Genomic DNA, 6,330 nt, shown 5'->3' on the forward strand with positions numbered 1-6,330 from the left:
TCAATACGGGCGTGGGTAACCCAACCACGCCATCGATTACGGCCCTTGGGGAATAAGCGGGTTTTATCAGGCTAGTGGGGGTGCATAGTTTCGTCCGCCCTTATAAAGGGACAAGGTTTAACCTTTTTTCTACCCACGCCTTCTTCCTCCTTGCTCATCCACTCTTGCACACTCGAGCTCCAACACCCAAGCCCACATCCTTCCCCTCAACCTTCTCCAATCATGTCCGGAGCGGGAGGCAAATGGATGGCTTCCTCCGTTACGGAGGGACACATCAAGAAGCTGCGCGGAGCCGGATACTTGGCCGCGAATATAGCGTATCGGCTGCCTGCTGTGGGGCAGATCATTCCTACCCCTGAACCTCATGAGAGGGTAGTTTTCCTCCACCACTTCCTCCGCGGACCGGGGTTTCCCCTCCATCCATTCGTCCGTGGTCTCATGTTCTACTATGGGCTGGACTTTCATGATCTGGCCCCGAACTTCGTCCTCAACATTTCGGCGTTCATCGTCGTGTGTGAGGCTTTCCTCCGCATCCGGCCCCACTTTAGCCCGTGGTTAAAGACCTTCAATATCAAGCCGAAGGTGGTGGGCGGCCAACAAGCAGAATGCGGCGGAGCCATGGTGGTCAAGATGCCCAATGTTATATGGCTTGAAGGCTCCTTCGTGGAGACCATAAAGGGGTGGCAATCGGCGTGGTTCTACATCACCGAGCTGCGCGACACCAAATGGGTGGCTGCCCCCAAGTTTCGATCCAGATTCCCCACACGGCTCACTTCCTGGAAAGAGAAGGGCTTGTCATGGGGTTCATCGGTGGAGCTGGACGGACTCCAGAAATGTATCCTGAACATGGCAAGCAAGAAGCTCAAGCTTGTCAACATAGTCCAGGTCATGCTCGTCCGCCGGATCCTCCCGTGCCAACAACGGGACTTCAACTTGTGGGAGTTCAACCCGGCCCAGCACCAGGCTCTGAGCGAGCTCTTCGACACGTCGCACAAGGACGTCTGGAAGGTGCTGTTCAAGGGCGCAGAGGTCCCTCCCTCTCTCACCGAGGACCGTGAGTTAAGCGCGAAGCGCCGAGCGCATTCAGTGAGTTCCATACATCTGGTAGGATATCTATTTCCCCTAGCTTAACCATGTGCAGGGTCTGATCTCCATGCCTTTGACAGGACTGGGTGGAGATGTCGGGGCAGATTAACTGTCCGGCTCCTCCACCCAAAGACACTGCGGACGCTCTCCTGACGGAGATGCTGACTCCGGCTCCTTACAAGGTGCCGGAGAAGACCAAGAAGGCCAAGGGAACCCGAAAGAGCTCCCGACGCCAGGTGTTATCGGACTTATCGTCCGATAACTCCGCGACGCACTCCTCCCCCAAAGATGAGGAGGAAGATGAAGATGTTCCCCCTCCAGTCGGGGGAGACAAAAAAAGGAAGGCCGCCCCTACTGGGGGGGCCGAAGGGTCCAAGAAGGGAAGGACTCTCCTTCCAGACTACTCCACCACCGCCGCCGAAGGCGAAGACGAGTGGCTGCTCAGGGCCAAGCCCCTGGCAAAGTCATAAGTATTCAGATACCAGAGTAACTCATAGCATTCCATTGTCGTACTGCTTCTCCTAACACTGAATTATGATTGTGAAGACCGCCCCGAACCCGTATCGACGTATCTTCGTCGGACGGCTCCTTAGACTCGTCGGATATGGATAGGGATCCACTTCTGACCACCACCTCCCCTTGCCCTACGGACAACGCCGAGGTGTTGTCTCAAGAGGCACCGGGTCGGGGGGAGACAGTCCCGGAGGCGCCTCAAGGTGACCTTCCGGACTTTGGGAGCAGAGGGAACAAGGCCCCCGAGGGCTCCGAGTTTGGCCCTCAGACGAACACCGCGCCGGAACCTCCAGTGGTTCCGGAGTCGGGCAGGCGGCCTCCTTCTAAGAGGGGCAAGACGCCTGCGCCGATGACCTCTGTCCATCCAGAGGCACCGGACAATCTGCTGGGAGCGCTTCACAGCGCTTCCATCGACGAGGAGCACCGCACTATTATGAGTGCGGTGGTCTAGAAGGTTCAGTCCGCCAAGACCGGACTGACTGAAGCTTGTGCCAGCCTTCTCACAGGCTTTGAGGTAAGTTTTCGAAATATGGGAAAAATATTACTGCATAGACAGTAGCCCCTGATGCTCTGTTCGGTGTTCACAAAGAATAGACGAACAGAGGATCAAACACTATTGCTGGAGTCTAATATAAGTATGTCAATATGCGTATGTAGGCTTCGCTGCTGGCATCTGCCGCACTGACTGCGGAGGTCGCCGCACTGAAGCAGGACCTTAAAGGGTCCAAGGACGAGCTCGGTCTTGCCAAGAGGCAGCTCGAGGAGAATAAAGGTAAGTATTATCTAGTCTATGGATATGTATAAAAAGAATGTGATTGCAAAATGACAGGATCATCGTAAATTTTACAGGGGCCACGACCGAGGTGGTGACCCTGAAGCAAGCGCTATCCGAGGCCGAAAACAAAGCGGCCATGGAGCGCACTGAGCGGGACAGGCATGAGGCACAGGTGGGCGAGGTGCAACAAGAGCTTCACTCTCTCGTGACGAAGCACGAGGCGTTGGAGCTTGACTTGAAGACGCAAGAGTCTGAGCTTGTCGCGGCCCTCGAGAGTGCAAAGAGTGCCAATGCCGAAGCCTAGAAGACCCTCCAGGAGATTGATGCGATGAAGAAGATAGCGGCGGGTAAGGCATTCTATATGCAAAGCAAGCATGTGAAAGTAAATTACTTGTTACTTACCCGAATCCGGAGCTCTCCAGGAGCATTTGCAGATTTGCCCCGCAGCGTGTCGGATGCCGCAACGTTTTACCAGGCCAAGGAGGGAACCTCAACGGAGAAGTCGTTATGGGCCCAATATACTGGGACCGAACACCCAGTGCCTATGAGCGACGAGCTAAAGCAGCTGGTCAAGCTACACAAGGCAGCCGAACAGGCCATGAAGGGCTTTATAGTCCGGCTGTGGCCTTGCGACGCCCTTCCGAACAGCTACTTCAGCCTGGTGAGGCGGCTTGTGGATGCATGCCCACAGCTGGAAGTCGTCAAGCGGTCCGTATGCATCGAAGGTGCACGCCGGGCTTTCGCCCGTGTGAAGGTGCAATGGGCCAAGCCAGACGCCGTGAAGCTGATCAAGGAAGGGCCGCCGGAGGGCAAGGAGCATTGCCACCCCGAGATGTACTATGAGGGTGTCCTGAAGGGTGCCCGTCTCGTAGCGGACGAGTGTACCAAAGATACAGTATTTGAGTAAACCCGCTCGTGTAATCCTGTATTCATGAAAACTTGTTCATATGCGCTATGCAACACTTGTTTGAATTTGAAATAGTACCTTATGTTCGGCTGTTTATCAAATCTGAGAGATGGCTAGTCATCGGCTTCTGCCCCCATGACACGAGTGCTGGGGTGTTCCGGATAAACCTGAGCACTCTTGTTCCCATTTTTGGGTCCTTCAAGGGAGGTGCTCAGCACAACGAACAAGGCAATCGGACTATAATGCGTTATCACTCTCACTTAGCCATAGAATTCTATAATTTTAAATTTCGGCGAAGCCCCTAGTGTTCGGAAGGCTGAACTCGGGGCGTGATACACGCCTTAAGCCGGACAGGGCCGACTCCTCGCTCTAAGCGGCATAAGTCTTTAAGGACTCGAAAACCTCTCGAACAGCGACCAGTCTCTCGCCTTATCATGACAGTCAGTTTTAGCTTTCTCTACTGAGGTGCTTTGCCCAGCAGAATCGGGGCACAATCGCAGTAGTTCTCCCAGTGCTACCTTAGCCGATATAGCAGAACGTAAGGTACCAAAACATGGGAGCTAGGCAAACCCAACTATTGACCCAAGACATGATTCGGAGCTGATGCATATAATGTTATAAGTTCGGGGTGCCGCACTGTTGAAAGTGTTCGGACTTCTCACGCCATATTGTGGGGTATGCTAAAGCCCCTAGCGTATTGGCCGTACCAGAGTGTACGAGTGCTGGATGTCACGAATGAACATATATATATGTATATAAGAATGCAATAAAAGCCTTAATGCAATGCATTGTTTATTAAAAAATGTGCGTTAGAGTAGAATGATACAGGTAGTGCGATAAGCAAAAAGTAGGACTATGTCCCCTCCAAGGGCAAGCTGAGGAATAATATTAAAGCAAGTATTTCACTCGTTATCGTAATCGGCCTGGGAGTTCCGTGGTGTTATGTAGCTTTCTGCCTCCTTGGTTGCTACATCATGTGTTCGGCAATCATGCTGCCGGACAGGGTTTCCAGAGATTAATGTCCTGAAAGAGAGAAAAATAACAAAGCGGGAAGCCCCTAGTGCGGTTTAAGCCACGTCTTGGGGCGTGTCGTAGTCGTGCCCCCTTCCCCGCCTGTGCCCATGGTATTTTTAATGCGTAATTATGTATGCGTGGCATGAATTTTGCCGTTTGGCTTGGGCCGGGGTGGGGGCCGCATTGCTATGCGAGCTCGGAACGTGCCAGGCGGTCTTGTTGCTGATTACTCCGGGCGCACTTGAAGGTGTTTGGGTCCTTAAACGCTGAACTAGTGGATTGCCTTAAGAGGCTAATTTGCGCTTCCGCTGCGAGGGCTGCAGTGTGCTCCTCTGTCCGGAGAGAGCGCTCTGTGTTTTCGTTAACTGTAATGACCCCCAGAGGTCCTGGCATCTTGAGCTTGAGGTATGCATAATGCGGTACCGCATTGAATCTCGCAAATGCGGTTCGCCCGAGCAGTGCATGATAACCACTGCGGAACGGGACTATATCGAAGATTAACTCTTCGCTTCGGAAGTTATCCGTGGATCCGAAGACCACTTCGAGTGTGATAGAGCCTATGCAATGGGCCTCTACACCTGGTATGGTGCCTTTAAAGGTCGTTTTTGTGGGTTTGATCCTTGAGGGGTCTATACCCATTTTGCGCACTGTGTCCTAGTAAAGCATGTTCAGGCTGCTGCCGCCATCCATAAGGACTCGAGTGAGGTGAAATCCGTCAATGATTGGGTCTAGGACCAGTGCGGCGAATCCGCCATGACAGATACTAGTGGGATGGTCCCTGCGATCGAAGGTGATCGGACAAGAGGACCATGGGTTGAACTTTGGGGTGACTGGCTCCAACACATATACGTCCCTGACCGCACGCTTCCGCTCCCTCTTGGGGATGTGGGTTGCGTATATCATGTTCACCGTCCGCACTTGTGGGGGGAACCTCTTCTGTCCTTCGATGTTCGGCTGCCGGGGCTCTTCCTCGTCATCTCTATGTGGCCCCTTATCTTTGTTTTCGGCATTTAACTTGCCGACCTGCTTGAATACCCAACAATCCCTATTGGTGTGGTTGGCTGGCTTGTCGGGGGTGCCGTGTATTTGACACGAGTGATCGAGTATGCTGTCCAAACTGGACGGGCCCGGAGTGCTTCTTTTAAATGGCTTTTTCCGCTGACCAGGTTTAGAGCCTTTGAATCCGGCATTGACTGTCGTATCCTCAGTATTGTCGCTGTTAATGCGGCGCTTATGTTTGTTGCGACGTGACCTGCCATTTCCGTCCTTGGTATCCAAAGTACCACGGTTTTTTGATATGTTATTACTGTGAGCCAGCCAGCTGTCTTCACCCGCACAAAAGCGGGTCATGAGTGTCGTGAGGGCTGCCATAGATTTCGGCCTTTCCTGACCAAGGTGCCGGGCTAGCCACTCATCGCGGATGTTGTGTTTAAAAGCTGGTAGGGCCTCTGCATCCGGACAGTCGACGATTTGATTTTTCTTTGTTAGGAACCGTGTCTAGAATTGCCTGGCCGATTTCTCTGGCTACTGAATTATATGGCTCAGTTCATCGGCGTCTGGTGGTCGCACATAAGTTCCCTGAAAGTTGTGAGGAATGCGGCTTCCAGATCTTCCCAACAGCCAATGGACTCTGCTGGCAAGCTATTGAGCCAATGCCGAGCTGGTCCTTTAAGTTTGAGTGGGAGGTATTTGATTGCGTGTAGGTCATCACCGCGGGCCATGTGGATGTGCAGGAGGAAATCCTCGATCCATACCGCAGGATCTGTCGTGTCGTCGTATGATTCTATGTTTATGGGTTTGAAACCCTCTGGGATTTGATGATCCATTACTTCATCTGTGAAGCATAAGGGGTGTGCGGCACCTCTGTACTAGACTATATCGCGACGCAGCTCCAATGAGTCTTCTCCGCTGTGCGCGGCCCGGCCGGATTTACTTTTACTGTATCCGGTGTGACGTTTATCGTCTCGCATAGTGGCGCGCCCTCGTGATCCGTAGATCGATCTTGCATGTTTTGCTTTGTCCTCTAATACACCTC

Source organism: Triticum dicoccoides, chromosome 3A, assembly GCF_002162155.2.
Source record: "Triticum dicoccoides isolate Atlit2015 ecotype Zavitan chromosome 3A, WEW_v2.0, whole genome shotgun sequence".
NCBI lineage: Eukaryota > Viridiplantae > Streptophyta > Magnoliopsida > Poales > Poaceae > Triticum > Triticum dicoccoides.